At 44.4% G+C, this 17,164-nt stretch overlaps 1 pseudogene; it reads right to left on the reverse strand.

The window, feature by feature from the left end:
* The window catches only part of LOC139569854 (coiled-coil domain-containing protein 57-like), a 29,172-nt pseudogene that overhangs the window by 4,823 nt on the left and 7,185 nt on the right, over positions 1–17,164 (reverse strand).

Genomic DNA, 17,164 nt, shown 5'->3' on the forward strand with positions numbered 1-17,164 from the left:
CTGGGCAACCTGGAACGTAACTTGCGTCCCATTAAGATTTCTGCAGGTGACCGGCCACATTCCAAGGGCGCTGCTCTGTAAGACAATAAAGCCAAGTATGGATAAGCCCCACTGTGTGTTGCCTTTTTAATTTTTAATTAACCTGTTTATTAACACTCTTCGGGGGACAAATATCGTAGTTTTTTTACAGCTTTTTTGCTACATATACATACATTTTACATATCCATTTGACATACATGGTACTTTTATAGAGCAGTCACATAACAATAATACATTACCAAACATAAGCTCTTTAATCTCAACCCTCAGCCACTCTCAGCCCATCCCACCTATCACTATAAAACACCCCCGATTGATGTCCATGTGCCATACACTTTTCAATTGTGCGGTGATGTTTTACAAAATGTTTGAATCTTTCTAATCGTATAGTATCCACAGATTGTGAGCTAAAGATGAAAATCTTTCCTACAGGTACTATTATATTATTTATTGACTGACTATGGCTTTCCAAATCACCCAACACTGTTATTTGTAAGGTTCATTTTAAGTGCATGTTGTGATTTTTTAACCATTCCTGAACCTGTGACCAGAAACAAGCTACATAGGGGCAATACCAGAATAAATTATCTGTTGATTCTGTCTCTTCGCAACTAAATCTACAGAGCTGAGATTGTTGTATGGCCCATATATCATTCTGTTGGTGGCAAGAGTGTGCAAGTGTTGAGTGAAGTGTAGTTTTTTGTAACAGTTCATAAACCATGTGCCATGGAATTATTGCCTTTTTTAAGAGTCTCTTCACGATTTGCACACCATTTTCAGTCTTTGCGTTACTTTTAGGATATAGAGGACTAGAGGTTATATGTCTGGACTCATAATGCTCTGCAAACATCTCAAACTCACTGCAAGCAAACTGAGGTGCATTATCAGAAACCACCACTAGGGGAATCCCATGCCTAGCGAAACATGATTTCAAGTGCAATTAATAGTGGACCCCCAGACCACACAATCCTCCACATACACTCAAACTAATTCTAACCCCTCAATGACCCTTTCCATGGCCTTGGGAAAGAGCTCAGGGGCAGATCTTATGCCAAAAGGTAACCTCTTAAAGGAATATCTTCCAAAGGGGGTATTGCCTCTACAAAGCTTGGTGCTGGCTGCATCCAACTTGGAGAAATAGTGTGCACCAGCCATTTCACACACTATCTCCTCCCTCAACTTGGAGAAATAGTGTGCACCAGCCATTTCACACACTATCTCCTCCCTCAACTTGGAGAAATAGTGTGCACCAGCCATTTCACACACTATCTCCTCCCTCAACTTGGAGAAATAGTGTGCACCAGCCATTTCACACACTATCTCCTCCCTCAACTTGGAGAAATAGTGTGCACCAGCCATTTCACACACTATCTCCTCCCTCAACTTGGAGAAATAGTGTGCACCAGCCATTTCACACACTATCTCCTCCCTCAACTTGGAGAAATAGTGTGCACCAGCCATTTCACACACTATCTCCTCCCTCAACTTGGAGAAATAGTGTGCACCAGCCATTTCACACACTATCTCCTCCCTCAACTTGGAGAAATAGTGTGCACCAGCCATTTCACACACTATCTCCTCCCTCAACTTGGAGAAATAGTGTGCACCAGCCATTTCACACACTATCTCCTCCCTCAACTTGGAGAAATAGTGTGCACCAGCCATTTCACACACTATCTCCTCCCTCTTGGGAATCTGAAAATGCTCCCTTTTGATACATTTATAAAGGTCCTTGGGGTCCATCCAGACTTTCAGAACTCCATTCCTTTTCCAAACACACACCATGGCATTGACCCAGTCTGTTGGCTCCTCTGTTTTCACGAGCACATTGAGTTTCACCATTCTTCCCAACTCCTTCTTTAGATCCTTCTGTAGTGGCACCGGAACTCTGGGTGGTGCATGAATCACTGGCTTGGCATTCTCTGTGAGAGTAATAGAGTGAATGAGAGACAACGATCCAAATCCTGTGAACACATCTGAATATCTTTGAGCAATCTCCTCGCCATTTTGATTACTTGTCAACCGTTTAACACTGTGCAGCCAGTCCAAGTCATTAATGGTGCACACTTGCTTAACAAGTCCCAACAACTCACATGCTGTATCCCCCAAAAGAGAATCATCCCCCTCTGGTACTATCACAAACATAAGTGTGTGGCTTCTTGCTTTCCCCTTTACAGTTAGCGGACACAACCCTTTAGTCTCAATCGCTTGGGCATTGTTGAGAGCCACAGCCTTTGCATGATGACTGGTTTGTGCTTTAGCTCATGAAAATCCCTCATATTGATTAGGTTGGCTTTAGCTCCTGTATCCAGCATGAAGGTCAAACTTGTACCACTGACCACGAATGGGTCAACCCAGTGGTCACTAGCTACAGTATGGACCTGTGATGGTTCTTGCCCGTCATCCATGCAATCCACAGTGCCCACAAACAAATCACTTTATTCATTCTCCTCCTCCTTCAGACAATGGTGTGAACATTTTGTCCCCACTACTTGTCCTTTGCTAAAACACATTTTTCCAAAAGTATTTTTCCCCTTGTACTTGTAGCAACATTTTCCAAAGGCAGGACACTTCCTGGCCTGGTGCCACACCTGTTACAATCATATTGCTTGTGGCTTCCTTTGATCAATCATATTGCTTGTGGCTTCCTTTGATCAATCATATTGCTTGTGGATTCCTTTGATCAGTCATATTGCTTGTTGCTTCCTTTGCTCATAGCGCCCCCTTGTGTTCTTGTCTACAAAAGCAACTGCTGCACTTTCCACCTCCCTAGCAGTGTTTGCTGGTGTGGAGCTAAAGGTTTTAATATGCAATTGTGCCAGCTCATTTGCCTGACATATTTTTACTGCAGTGTTCAAATTTAACTCACTTTCCCGGAGCAATCTTTCTCTAACTCTGGGGTCACTTATACCAAACACAATCTGATCTCGAAGCATAGATGAGGTTAGGTCTACAAAATTACACGTCTGTGCTTTTAATTTCAAATCTGTAAGAAAGACGTCAAACATTTCACCTTGCTGTTGAATACGACAGCGAAACAAATAACATGAAAAGAAAGGAAGATGTATTGATGTGGTTCTGAGGGATGGTTTACGACACTCTTTTACTCCAGGTGAGTTACCCTGACTGGAGAGAGTCAGTACCTGTTGCATGAGCGAGGCCAGGGCAGCCTCCAGGTGAGTTACCCTGACTGGAGAGAGTCAGTACCTGTTGCATGAGCGAGGCCAGGGCAGCCTCCAGGTGAGTTACCCTGACTGGAGAGAGTCAGTACCTGTTGCATGAGCGAGGTCAGGGCAGCCTCCAGGTGAGTTACCCTGACTGGAGAGAGTCAGTACCTGTTGCATGAGCGAGGCCAGGGCAGCCTCCAGGTGAGTTACCCTGACTGGAGAGAGTCAGTACCTGTTGCATGAGCGAGGTCAGGGCAGCCTCCAGGTGAGTTACCCTGACTGGAGAGAGTCAGTACCTGTTGCATGAGCGAGGCCAGGGCAGCCTCCAGGTGAGTTACCCTGACTGGAGAGAGTCAGTACCTGTTGCATGAGCGAGGCCAGGGCAGCCTCCAGGTGAGTTACCCTGACTGGAGAGAGTCAGTACCTGTTGCATGAGCGAGGTCAGGGCAGACTCCAGATTAGCTAGTCCAAGCTGTAGCGTTGGCCACCTTTTCCACTCACAGACCACCTGCAGAAAACATCATGTAGACAATGGCTATGAGTTTTATGTTGTTGTCATTTTTTATACCAAGACAAATTCCTATCATCATTGATGAATAGAAATAAAAGGTATTTTGCATAGCAGTAGACTGAAACACAAGTAAGCACCATTCTCAGATCTCTAGTTAGAAGTTGATGAAGTGTGCCAGGTGACACTATTATCTCTGTCCTAGTACCACTATATAGTATACTATTGAAATGTCTCATTGAGGGAGCGGATGTGGTTCTGGAGGTATGTGTTGACGGAGTCGATGGGGGTGAGTGTGGTTGCCGGATAACGAAAGCAGTGTTGTGGTCTGGTGGAGCCCTCTAGTGGTCCTCTATGCGCCAGCACCTGGCCTTCAGCTCTGCTACCTCCTCTTCTAGAACCTGGGTGTACTCTGGCGTACCTGCCGCTGGTAAACACAGAGAACACACACACACACACAGGTTACTCAGGCATGTGTGTGACTGAGTCACGATTATATTACTACCCTTCTCTATATGCTAGAGGTTGAGGGTTATGCCTCCACAGCCAGTCTATTACTAGCTAGCTGTAACCATAAATACTCATGTTACATTTTAACTGTCTGTCTGTGTACATTAATACCCTTCTTACAGGTCGGCACTCGGCTGTGTGAAGGGTTAGTGTTGACACCTGTTGGCCTGGGCTTTAGGCTAGTTAGGGTCTATCAGCAGAATGATAGGGTGGTAGCGGAGGCATGTGATAGTGATGGTTTTTAAGGGTTCTGGTAGGGTGCGCTTGGTTCTTGTGGTGGGATGTGATTGGAATGGGGTCTGGTGATGGATGGGGTTAGGGATACAGCATGCATGGTAGATTTGTTTGTGGTGCAGGAGGGGAGGGGATGGGAGGGGGTGTCGGTGTGAGCGAACACAGAGTAAGCAGTGACACATGCTGGTGATGACATTTCTTGGGCTGGTGCTTTAGGGATCTGTCAACAGGTTGGCGTTGAGGTGTGTGTTGATCCAAGACTGTCTGGAACTTCTAGGGGTTGCGAGTAAACAGTGTTTATACCTGGCTGTGCAGCGCTGTCAGTGGGCTTGGCTGTGCAGCGCTGTCAGTGGGCTTGGCTGTGCAGCGCTGTCAGTGGGCTTGGCTGTGCAGCGCTGTCAGTGTGCTTGGCTGTGCAGCGTTGTCAGTGGGCTAGGCTGTGCAGTGCTGTCAGTGGGCTAGGCTGTGCAGCGCTGTCAATGGGCTTGGCTGTGCAGCGCTGTCAGTGGGCTAGGCTGTGCAGCGCTGTCATTGGGCTAGGCTGTGCAGCGCTGTCAGTGGGCTAGGCTGTGCAGCGCTGTCAGTGGGCTAGGCTGTGCAGCGCTGTCAGTGGGCTAGGCTGTGCAGCGCTGTCAGTGGGCTAGGCTGTGCAGCGCTGTCAGTGGGCTCGGCTGTGCAGCGCTGTCAGTGGGCTCGGCTGTGCAGCGCTGTCAGTGGGCTAGGCTGTGCAGCGCTGTCAGTGGGCTAGGCTGTGCAGCGCTGTCAGTGGGCTAGGCTGTGCAGCGCTGTCAGTGGGCTAGGCTGTGCAGCGCTGTCAGTGGGCTAGGCTGTGCAGCGCTGTCAGTGGGCTAGGCTGTGCAGCGCTGTCAGTGGGCTTGGCTGTGCAGCGCTGTCAGTGGGCTAGGCTGTGCAGCGCTGTCAGTGGGCTAGGCTGTGCAGCGCTGTCAGTGGGCTAGGCTGTGCAGCGCTGTCAGTGGGCTTGGCTGAACTCTGTGCTGGAGGCTGGGGTAGAGGTCCTTTATGCCAAGAGTGTGCAAAGCTGTCATCAAGGAAAACCATGGCTACTTTTGAGGAATCTCAAATATAAAATATATTATGATTTTCTTAACACTTTTCTGGTTACTGCATGACTCCATATGTGTTATTTCATAGTTTGATGTCTTCACTATTATTCTACAATGTAGAAAATAGTCAAAATAAAGAAAAACCCTTGAATGAGTAGGTGTGTCCAAACTTTTGACTGGTACAAATATATATTATTATTATTTTGTATTATTTTTGGGGGGGCGGTCCCTTGCGTGCCCATTTGGGAACCACTGCTGTATATTATGGTTGATGGTTCTAAGTATTCATTCTAAAAGAGAAAGTGCCCTTTAGAAAACACTCAAATAAAGTACATTACTTTGACAAACAATACGACCGGCTGAGTGAAAACCGATACTGAGTTTTTGCCTGTTCAAAATTCAACTTGGGGTAGCGACCTTTTCAGGAAGCCATAAACACCTGACCTTAGGCCCTAGGACAATAGGGAGTCCAGTTTCAGACCCTCCATATACACCGTCGGTAGGAATCGGTAAGATACTGTTTCAGAATGTTGATGTTTAAGGTTACACTGCAAAGGGATTGCCATGAATTTGACAGTAACTTACAGGCAGCTCAGTGGGAAGTAAAATTCTATTACAGTACACCTACTGTAATATAAATATGGTATCAAAGCAAGTACTGTGTCATGACATACAGTACAATACCGTAAAATTGACTGTAAAAAAGTAAATTAATGAATGTAATGGATGAATGAATGAATATAATGGATGAATGGAATGGACGAATGGATGAATGTAATGGATGAATGTAATGGATGAATGGATGAATGTAATGGATGAATGAATTAATGTAATGGATGAATGAATGAATATAATGGATGAATGGAATGGACGAATGGATGAATGTAATGGATGAATGTAATGGATTAATGGATGAATGTAATGGATGAATGAATGAATGTAATGGATGAGTGTAATGGATGATTGGATTAACGAAATTCATTGAGGGAAGGGGTTTGTATTTCACATTATTTTATTGTAATTACAAGCCAATGGTGCAAGCAGGCAGGCTACTAGGTTAAGTGTCTACACATTACAGCATATTAATAAATATTTGGTGTTTTATATCACCTACACGTACAGAGGTCTTAACAAAAGCTTCCAAACGGTCAGCAACTACAGGGCAAAACAGACCAAAAGGACATGGCAAAATGCTCAACCATTTAAAGCTGCAATATGTAACTTTTTGGCCGACCCGACCAAGTTCACATAGAAGGGTAAGTTGTAGATCTGTCATTAGCGTTGAAAGCAAGTATAAGAAGCGGTGTATCTGTTCTATGTGCGCAATTTCTATGCTTCCTGTTCTTAAGTTACATTCTTGCGTCTTTTACTTTCGGTTTTGTACACCAGCTTCAAACAGCTGAAAATACAACATTTCAGCAGGACAATAACCTAGAACACAAGGCCAAATCTACACTGGAGTTGCTTACCAAGACGACATTGAATGTTTCTGAGTAGTTAATGTTTTGACTTAAATCGGCTTGATAATCTATGGCAAGACTTGAAAATGGCTGTCTAGCAATGATCAACAACCAACTCGACAGAGCTTGAATAATATTTTAAAGAATAATGGGCAAATATTGTACAATCCAGGTTTGCAAAGCTATTAGAGACTAACCCAGAAAGACTCACAGCTTTAAAACCTCTCTGGGATAGGAGGCAGTATTTTCACGTCCGGATGAAAAGCGTGCCCAAAGTAAACTGCCTACAACTCAGGCCCAGAAGCTAGGATATGCATATTATTAGATTTGGATAGAAAACACTCTGAAGTTTCTAAAACTGTTTGAATAATGTCTGTGAGTATAACAGAACTGATTTGGCAGGCGAAACGCCGAGCACAATCCATCCAGGGAATTTTTGGGGGGAGGTCAATCTGTTTTCCATTAGGTTTCTATGGCAAGCCCGTTTTAATAGAAATATGCTTGCAGTTCCTATGGCTTCCACTAGATGTCAACAGTCTTTAGAAATTGGTTGATGTTTTTCCTTTGAGTAATGAAGAAGTAGCGCTTCGACTCCTTTCTGGGAGTCGATCCAAGTGGACTCTTTTGTTTGCGGCGCAAGACCTGGCGCTCGCTCCACTTTCATTTTATCCGCTATTGAACACAGTTTATCCCGTCTTAAATTTGATCGATTATTTACGTTTTAAAATACCAAAAGTTGGATTAGGAAAGTTGTTTGAAATGTTTGGACCAAGATTACAGGTAATTTATTAGATAATTTGTAGTCATGTTGGCCGATTTGGAACCGGTGTTTTTCTGAATCAAACGTGCCAAATAAATTGACATTTTGGGGATATAACGACGGAATAAATCGAACAAAATGACCATTTGTGATGTTTATGGGACATATTGGAGTGCCAACAGAAGAAGATCTTCAAAGGTAAGGCATGAACTATATCGTTATTTCTGAGTTTTGTGTCTCGCCTGGCGGGTTGAAATATGATTGTCATGTGTTTGTTTGATGGGGTGCTGTCTTCAGATAATAGCTAATAGCTAAGCAGATAATAGTTTGCTTTCGCCGTAAAGCCTTTTTGAAATCTGACACGGTGGCTGGATTAACAAGAAGTTAAGCTTTATTTTGGTGTATTGCACTTGTGATTGTATGAAAGTTAAATATTTCTAACAATTTAATTTGAATTTGGCGCTCTGCCATTTCACCGGATGTTGTCAATCGATCCCGTTAACGGGATTTGATCCATAAGAAGTTTTAAATCGCTGCCAAATATGTTTCTACATAGTATTGGGGGTTTAATAATTGTCTAATCAAGATATAGCCATGTTATTTTTAGTCATTATTGTTATTCACTGTGTATTTATTCCTCGTGCCACTACTTCTATACCACTACTTATCTTTAACTCTGCATTGTTGGTCAAGGAGCCGTAAGTCAGCATTTCACTGTTAGTGTACACCTGTTGTTTACGAAGCATGTGACAAACACCCTTTGATATCTAGGTCCCATAGGCCGACGAAGGATAGCCACTCTTGGGAACAAAATGAAAGTTCAAACCCAACATGTTTTGGCATTAAATGAAAGCCTTGCTGGGTAAATGAAAGCCTTGCAGGGTAAGTGCCATAGAGGCAACAGAGATAGGCATGTTGGTCAGCCAATATGAAAGGGCATCAGACCACTTGGGATGCTGAAGGAAAGGGCACCACTTAAAAAAAGTCTGTGGACGGGACCAGAGCGCCTCTCTAGGAACAGAGGGGAGAGAATCAGAAGGAGAGAGAACACAGAAGTGTTTGTGTGTGTGTGTGTGTGTGTGTGTGTGTGTGTGTGTGTGTGTGTGTGTGTGTGTGTGTGTGTGTGTGTGTGTGTGTGTGTGTGTGTGTGTGTGTGTGTGTGTGTGTGTGTGTGTGTGTGTGTGTGTGTGTGTGTGTGTGTGTGTGTGTGCGGAATGGGAGAATTAACTTTGGGGATAAAAGCGTCTGCTAAATTGAATATATTGAGAATCGAGCGGAATCTGGGGATTGAAGAAAGCCAAGTAACTCTACTGTCAGTCGGACCACATCCAGGGATGATTATATGGGTGAGAGGGACATTGTTAGCCAGGTTGCCATCTCAGCTGAGAGGGCAGTACAGTTCTCCTCCAATTCAGCTACCAGAGAGGAAGTGGTCTTGGCTGAGGCTAGTCACTGCCGCCATAGTTAACTAGTTTTGCGGGGAGTTGACTGTTAAAGTTCCCGGTTTCTTTATGTTTGCCAGACATCATTTAGTATCTACCTTTCACTTAGTGAATCTGTAATGTGCAGTAAAATTATTATTTCATAGCATATTTGCTTCTCCCCACATCCTGCATGGCTCTACAGTGCCACCATTTTACTTGCATATGTGCCTAAATATTTTGCTGTGCGACCAAGAATGTCAATTTAGGAACACCAGTGCGCCTTGAAAAATGTATGATTCTAACTTTATTACCTCATATATTTTTAATTGTGCTCCTAAATTTCTTTGTGTGCACCTACATTTTTAAACTTGCTCCAACGTGCTCCTTGTAAAGAAGGTCAGCGTGGAGCCCTGGTCCACTTCAGTCAGTCGCCATTCCGAAAGTCGAGCCAAGTAGCTTCAATGAAGAATGGAAAACAGAACAGTAATAAATGAATGAATAATATGAATAATAAACTGTTGAATGGAGAACAGTGAAAGTATTGACTGATAGAATAGTGAAACTACTGAATGAAATAAATCAGTGAAACTCTGTTTTCTGAGGTCAAAAGCAGGGTACTACTTGTGGAGAGCACCCTGAAATAGGGCCCCTTTGAAGAAGAGGAAGAAAAGGATAAGATGAGATGAGAGCTAAGAGGGCCTAGTATCAGATTAAGGTTGTGAACTTCAGACCAGGAAGCTCAGTAGCACCAGGCCAGGAGTCTCACATGCTGTGGTAATAGAGGTGGCGTCAACAGCCACATGCTGTGGTAATAGAGATGGCGTCAACAGCCACATGCTGTGGTAATAGAGGTGGCGTCAACAGCCACATGCTGTGGTAATAGAGGTGGCGTCAACAGCCACATGCTGTGGTAATAGAGGTGGCGTCAACAGCCACATGCTGTGGTAATAGAGGTGGCGTCAACAGCCACATGCTGTGGTAATAGAGGTGGCGTCAACAGCCACATGCTGTGGTAATAGAGGTGGCGTCAACAGCCACATGCTGTGGTAATAGAGGTGGCGTCAACAGCCACATGCTGTGGTAATAGAGGTGGCGTCAACAGCCATATGCTGTGGTAATAGAGGTGGCGTCAACAGCCACATGCTGTGGTAATAGAGGTGGCGTCAACAGCCACATGCTGTGGTAATAGAGGTGGCGTCAACAGCCACATGCTGTGGTAATAGAGGTGGCGTCAACAGCCACATGCTGTGGTAATAGAGGTGGCGTCAACAGCCACATGCTGTGGTAATAGAGGTGGCGTCAACAGCCACATGCTGTGGTAATAGAGATGGCGTCAACAGCCACATGCTGTGGTAATAGAGGTGGCGTCAACAGCCACATGCTGTGGTAATAGAGGTGGCGTCAACAGCCACATGCTGTGGTAATAGAGGTGGCGTCAACAGCCACATGCTGTGGTAATAGAGGTGGCGTCAACAGCCACATGCTGTGGTAATAGAGGTGGCGTCAACAGCCACATGCTGTGGTAATAGAGGTGGCGTCAACAGCAACATGCTGTGGTAATAGAGCTGATGTTAAACCCTCTTAAGGATCGGACACTTTTTTTTCAGTTTTCGCCTAAAATGACACCCAAATCTAACTGCCTGTAGCTCAGGACCTGAAGCAAGGATATGCATATTCTTGATACCATTTGAAAGGGAACACTTTGAAGTTTGTGAAAATGTGAAATTAATGTAGGAGAATTTAACACATTAGATCTGATAAAAGATAATACAAAGAAAAAACATGCATTTTACAACAACAAAAAATGTTCCATCATCTTTGAAATGCAAGAGTAAAGCCACAATCTGTTATTCCAGTTTAGGCGCAATTTAAATTTTGGCCACTAGATGGAGGCAGTGTAGGTGCAAAGTTTAAGACTGATCTAATGAACCACTGCATTTCTGTTCAAAATGTTGCATCAAGTCTGCCCAAATGTGCCTAATTGGTTTATTGATACATTTTCAAGTTCATAACATAACTAACTTCAAACAATAGCATGGTATTCTTTCACTGTAATAGCTACTGTAAATTGGACAGTGCAGTCAGATTAACAAGAATTTAAGCTTTCTGCCAATATCAGATATGTCTATGTCCTGGGAAATTGTCTTGTTACTTACAACCTCATGCTAATCACATTAGCGCACGTTAGCTGAACCGTCCAGTGGGAGGGGGGGTCACCGATCCCGTAGAGGTTAACAGGAGCCGAAGGGCGTTTAAAGGCTACCTCTCCTCACCTGGCAACAGCCTCTTCTGTCATAAACCCCCCCCCCCCCATTCCCTTCCAGTCTGTCACTTCGCCCTGGCTGTTGTCTGTTAGCTCGTGTGCGGCAGGTAGCCTAGTGGTTAGAGCATTGGGCCAGTAACCGAAAGGTTGCTAGATCGAATACCGAGCTTACAAGGTAAAAATCTGTTATTCTGCCCCTGCACAAGGCAGTTAACCCACTGTTCCTAGGCCGTCATTGTAAATAAGAATTTGTTCTTAACTGACTTGCCTATTTAAAATAAAGGTTAAAAAATAACAAATGTGAAAGAGTAAGGGTGGCTGTAGTCTGTTAGTGTGGAATAAGATCAGTCAGAATGTGTGAGAGAGAGGGTGCATGCCGGTCTGTCAGTGGGCTGCAGCATCACTGGTTGAACTATTTAAAGACCTTTACATGCTCAGGATTAATGGCCAGCCTGGATACAGGGGCGAGGGGATATCATTTCAGTCATGCTCTAGCTAAGGTCCCACAAAGAAATCCAGCTCTCACACCCCTCCTCCCCATGCTTCCGCCTATCACCCTAGTCCCTTTCTCTCACTATCCAGGACACGTTTGGGGCTCCTGCTGTTCTTCAGAATAGCTGTGGTAACATCACTAGAGGGTTAAGGTTACTACAAGTCTTTTCATTTTGTGAAAACAAGGAAGAGTCACCTTCCCTTGCTAATAGTAGCTAGCTGGCAGCCTGGTTATCAATGCAAAAAAAGGCTACTTTGATGAATAGCCTAAAGCTCAGACAGAGGAACCAAGAGACAACACTGCCCCCACGGCTGTGGAAGGAATGATATGGCGTGTCTACATTTTCAGGTAACAGAAAAGTATGGCGAATGCCGGAGCGTAGTACATATTATTTGTGCCGAAAAATGACATTGCAACACTCCGAATCTTTCGTCTTCGTAGAGCTTGTAGTAAGCTTTAGGGGTCCTGAGGTATGTCAGTCACAGCCGTTCCTTCTTACCCTCCCCCTCTCCAACACTATAGTCCCCCACAGTATGCTACTCTAACACCCTACTCCAACTTCCACTACGAGTGGAGGACTCCTGCTGCTTTCTAGAATAACTGTTGTAACACTGGGGTGAAGGGGTTAGTAATACTGAACATGTCTCTTACACACAGAAACAGATGCACAGTAGGACATCTGTGTACGACTGTCCCTTGACATCTGTGTACGACTGTCCCTTGACATCTGTGTACGACTGTCCCTTGACATCTGTGTACGACTGTCCCTTGACATCTGTGTACGACTGTCCCTTGACATCTGTGTACGACTGTCCCTTGACATCTGTGTACGACTGTCCCTTGACATCTGTGTACGACTGTCCCTTGACATGTTCTCTCTCTCATAACAGGCCTGTCATGTTACTGTAACCCATCACTATCACATTTCACTCTGTGACAAGTAGTTAAAGCTCTAACATGATTGGACGACATCCCTCCCCTGTGTTTTAGCTGGTCTCTCAACTGTTCTCTGAGTGGCCGACCCAGGGCCTGTAGTTCTATCTCCTTCTCTCTCAGCTCTGCACTAGCCTGAGGACAACAGGAGAATTGGTGTATCACTAATCAACTGATTGAATTCAGCTTTAGTGTCACTATAATTATGCAAAAAGGCACAAGGGGGTGTGGTATATAGCCAATACACCACAGCTGAGTGTTGTTCTTACTCACAACGCAATGTGCCTGGATACAGATCTTAGCCGTGGTATAGTGGCCATGTACCACAAACCCGCAAGGTGCCTTATTGCTATTATAAACTGGTTACCAACGTAATTAGTGTCAGACCCTGCAGGTTGTAGTTAGGTGTCTAAAGGTGTATGAACCAGACTAGCTGTAGGAGACTCACCTGGTCTATGGCCTGTGTCAGGCCCGGTATTAACCCCTCACTGTGCAGTTAGTGTTCAGCCTTGTTGTCTTCACAGCGTCTCTGGATTCTCCTCTGCTCCAGAACCTTCCCTCGCGCCACACCCACACATACAGTGGGGCAAAAAAGTATTTAGTCAGCCACCAATTGTGCAAGTTCTCCAACTTAAAAAGATGAGAGAGGCCTGTAATTTTCAGCATAGGTACACTTCAACTATGACAGACAAAATGAGAAAAAAAATCCAGAAAATCACATTGTAGGATTTTTAATGAATTTATTTGCAAATTATGGTGGAAAATAAGTATTTGGTCAATAACAAAAGTTTATCTCAATACTTTGTTATATACCCTTTGTTGGCAATGACAGAGGTCAAACGTTTTCTGTAAGTCTTCACAAGGTTTTCACACACTGTTGCTGGTATTTTGGCCCATTCCTCCATGCAGATCTCCTCTAGAGCAGTGATGTTTTGGGGCTGTTGCTGGGCAACACGGACTTTCAACTCCCTCCAAAGATTTTCTATGGGGTTGAGATCTGGAGACTGGCTAGGCCACTCCAGGACCTTGAAATGCTTCTTACGAAGCCACTCCTTCGTTGCCCGGGCGGTGTGTTTGGGATCATTGTCATGCTGAAAGACCCAGCCACGTTTCATCTTCAATGCCCTTGCTGATGGAAGGAGGTTTTCACTCAAAATATCACGATACATGGCCCCATTCATTCTTTCCTTTACACGGATCAGTCGTCCTGGTCCCTTTGCAGAAAAACAGCCCCAAAGCATGATGTTTCCACCCCCATGCTTCACAGTAGGTATGGTGTTCTTTGGATGCAACTCAGCATTCTTTGTCCTCCAAACACGACGAGTTGAGTTTTTACCAAAAAGTGACATTATGACATTCTCCCAATCTTCTTCTGGATCATCCAAATGCTCTCTAGCAAACTTCAGACGGGCCTGGACATGTACTGACTTAAGCAGGGGGACACGTCTGGCACTGCAGGCTTTGTTACTTTGGTCCCAGCTCTCTGCAGGTCATTCACTAGGTCCCCCCGTGTGGTTCTGGGGTTTTTGCTCACCGTTCTTGTGATCATTTTGACCCCACGGGGTGAGATCTTGCGTGGAGCCCCAGATCGAGGGAGATTATCAGTGGTCTTGTATGTCTTCCATTTCCTAATAATTGCTCCCACAGTTGATTTCTTCAAACCAAGCTGCTTACCTATTGCAGATTCAGTCTTCCCAGCCTGGTGCAGGTCTACAATTTTGTTTCTGGTGTCCTTTGACAGCTCTTTGGTCTTGGCCATAGTGGAGTTTGGAGTGTGACTGTTTGAGGTTGTGGACAGGTGTCTTTTATACTGATAACAAGTTCAAACAGGTGCCATTAATACAGGTAGCGAGTGGAGGACAGAGGAGCCTCTTAAAGAAGAAGTTACAGGTCTGTGAGAGCCAGAAATCTTGCTTGTTTGTAGGTGACCAAATACTTATTTTCCACCATAATTTGCAAATAAATTCATTAAAAATCCTACAATGTGATTTTCTGGATTTTTTTCCCTCGTTTTGTCTGTCATAGTTGAAGTGTACATATGATGAAAATTACAGACCTCTCTCATCTTTTTAAGTGGGAGAACTTGCACAATTGGTGGCTGACTAAATACTTTTTTGCCCCACTGTAGCTGCTGCTTTTACCTGGGATACACACACACATACACACGGACACACACACACGGACACACACACATGGACACACACACAAGTTAAAGGGAAATTCCAAAATGTTTCAACTTCATATTCTACAGCACCACCCAAAGATCAACATATGTCTGTGTGAAATGACATCATCGGTGTGCAGTGTGTGATTTTAACGAATTATGTGTAGGCATAGCCTACTAATTGTCTACTAACTGGTTGACGATTTAATAGGAAACACTTACACTATATAGCCAAAAGTATGTGGACACCTGCTCATCGAACATCTCATTCCAAAATCATGGGCATTAATATGGAGTTGGTACCTCCTTTGCTGCTATAACAGCCTCCACTCTTCTGGGAAGGCTTTCCACTAGATGTTGGAACATTGCTGCGGAGACTTGCTTCCATTCGGCCACAAGAGCATTAGTGAGGTCGGGCACTGATGTTGGGCGATTAGGCCTCGCTCGCAGTTGGCGTTCCAATTAATCCCAAGTGTTAGACTGGGTCGAGCTCAGGGCTCTGTGCAGGCCAGTCAAGTTATTCCACACCAATCTCGACAAATCATTTCTGTATGGACCTCGCTTTGTGCACGGGCACATTGTCATGCTGAAACAGGAAAGGGCCTTCCCAAAACTGTTGCCACAAAGTTGGAAGCACAGTATCGTCTAGAATGTCATTGTTTATTTATTTTATTTAACCTTTATTTAACTAGGCAGGTCAGTTAAGAAAAAAATCTTATATACAATGACAGCCTACCAAATTCTTATTTACAATGACGACGCTGGGCCAATTGTGCGCCGCCCTATTGGAATTACAATCACGGCCAGTTGTGGTACAGCCTGGAATCAAACCAGGGTCTGTAGTGACACCACTAGCACTGAGATGCAGTGCTTTAGACCGCTCAGGAGCCCCATGCTGTAGCATTAAGATTTCCCTTCACTGGAATTAAAGGACCTAGCCCGAACCATGAAAAACAGCCCCAGACCATTACAGTGGCTTGCGAAAGTATTCACCCGCATTTTTCCTATTTTGTTGCCTTACAACCTGGAATTAAAATAGATTTGATTTACACAACATGCCTACCACTTTGAAGATACCAAATATTTTTCATTGTGAAACGAACAAGAAATAAGACAAAAAAAACGGACAACTGGGATTTTTGCCCATTCTTCAAGGCAAAACTGCTCTAGCTCCTTCAAGTTGGATAAGTTCCACTGGTGTACAGCGATCTTTAGGTCATACCACAGATTTTCAATTGGATTGAGGTCTGGGCTTTGACTAGGCCATTCCAAGACATTTAAATGTTTCCCCTTAAACCACTCCAGTGCTGCTTTAGCAGTATGCTTAGGGTCATTGTCCTGCTGGAAGGTGAACCTCCGTCCCAGTCTCAAATCTCTGGAATACTGAAACAGGTTTCCCTCAAGAATTTCCCTGTATTTATCACCATCCATCATTCCTTCAATTCTGACCAGTTTCCCAGTCCCTGCTGATGAAAAACATCCCCACAGCATGATGCTACCACCACCATGCTTCACTGTGGGGATGGTGTTCTCGCAGTGATGAGAGTTGTTGCGTTTTGCGCCAGACATACTGTTTTCCTTGATGCTCAATTTTCGTCTCATCTGACCAGTGTACCTTCTTCCATATGTTTGGGGAGTCTCCCACATGCCTTTTGGTGAACACCAAACGTGTTTGTTTATTTTTTTCTGTGGAGTGTACGGCTTAAAGTGGTCCTATGGATAGATACTCCAATCGCCACTGTGGAGCTTTGCAGCTCCTTCAGAGTTATCTTTGGTCTCTTTGTTGCCTCTCTGATTAATGCCCTCCTTGCATGGTCTGTGAGCTTTGGTGGGCGACCCTCTCTCGGCAGGTTTGTTGTGGTGCCATATTCTTTCCATTTTGTAATAATGGATTTAATGGTGCTCCGTGGGATGTTCAAAGTTTCAGATATTTTTCATAACCCAACCCTGATCTGTACTTCTCCACAACTTTATCCGTGACCTATTTGGGGCGCTACCTAAGTCTTCATGGTGCTGCTTGCTTGGTGGTGTCCCTTGCTTAGTGGTGTTGCAGATTCTGGGGCCATTCAGAACAGGTGTGTATATATATACTGAGATCATGTTACAGATCATGTGCCACTTAGATTGCACACAGGTGGACTTTAT

This window comes from Salvelinus alpinus, chromosome 3 (genome assembly GCF_045679555.1).
Source record: "Salvelinus alpinus chromosome 3, SLU_Salpinus.1, whole genome shotgun sequence".
Taxonomy (NCBI): Eukaryota; Metazoa; Chordata; class Actinopteri; order Salmoniformes; family Salmonidae; genus Salvelinus; species Salvelinus alpinus.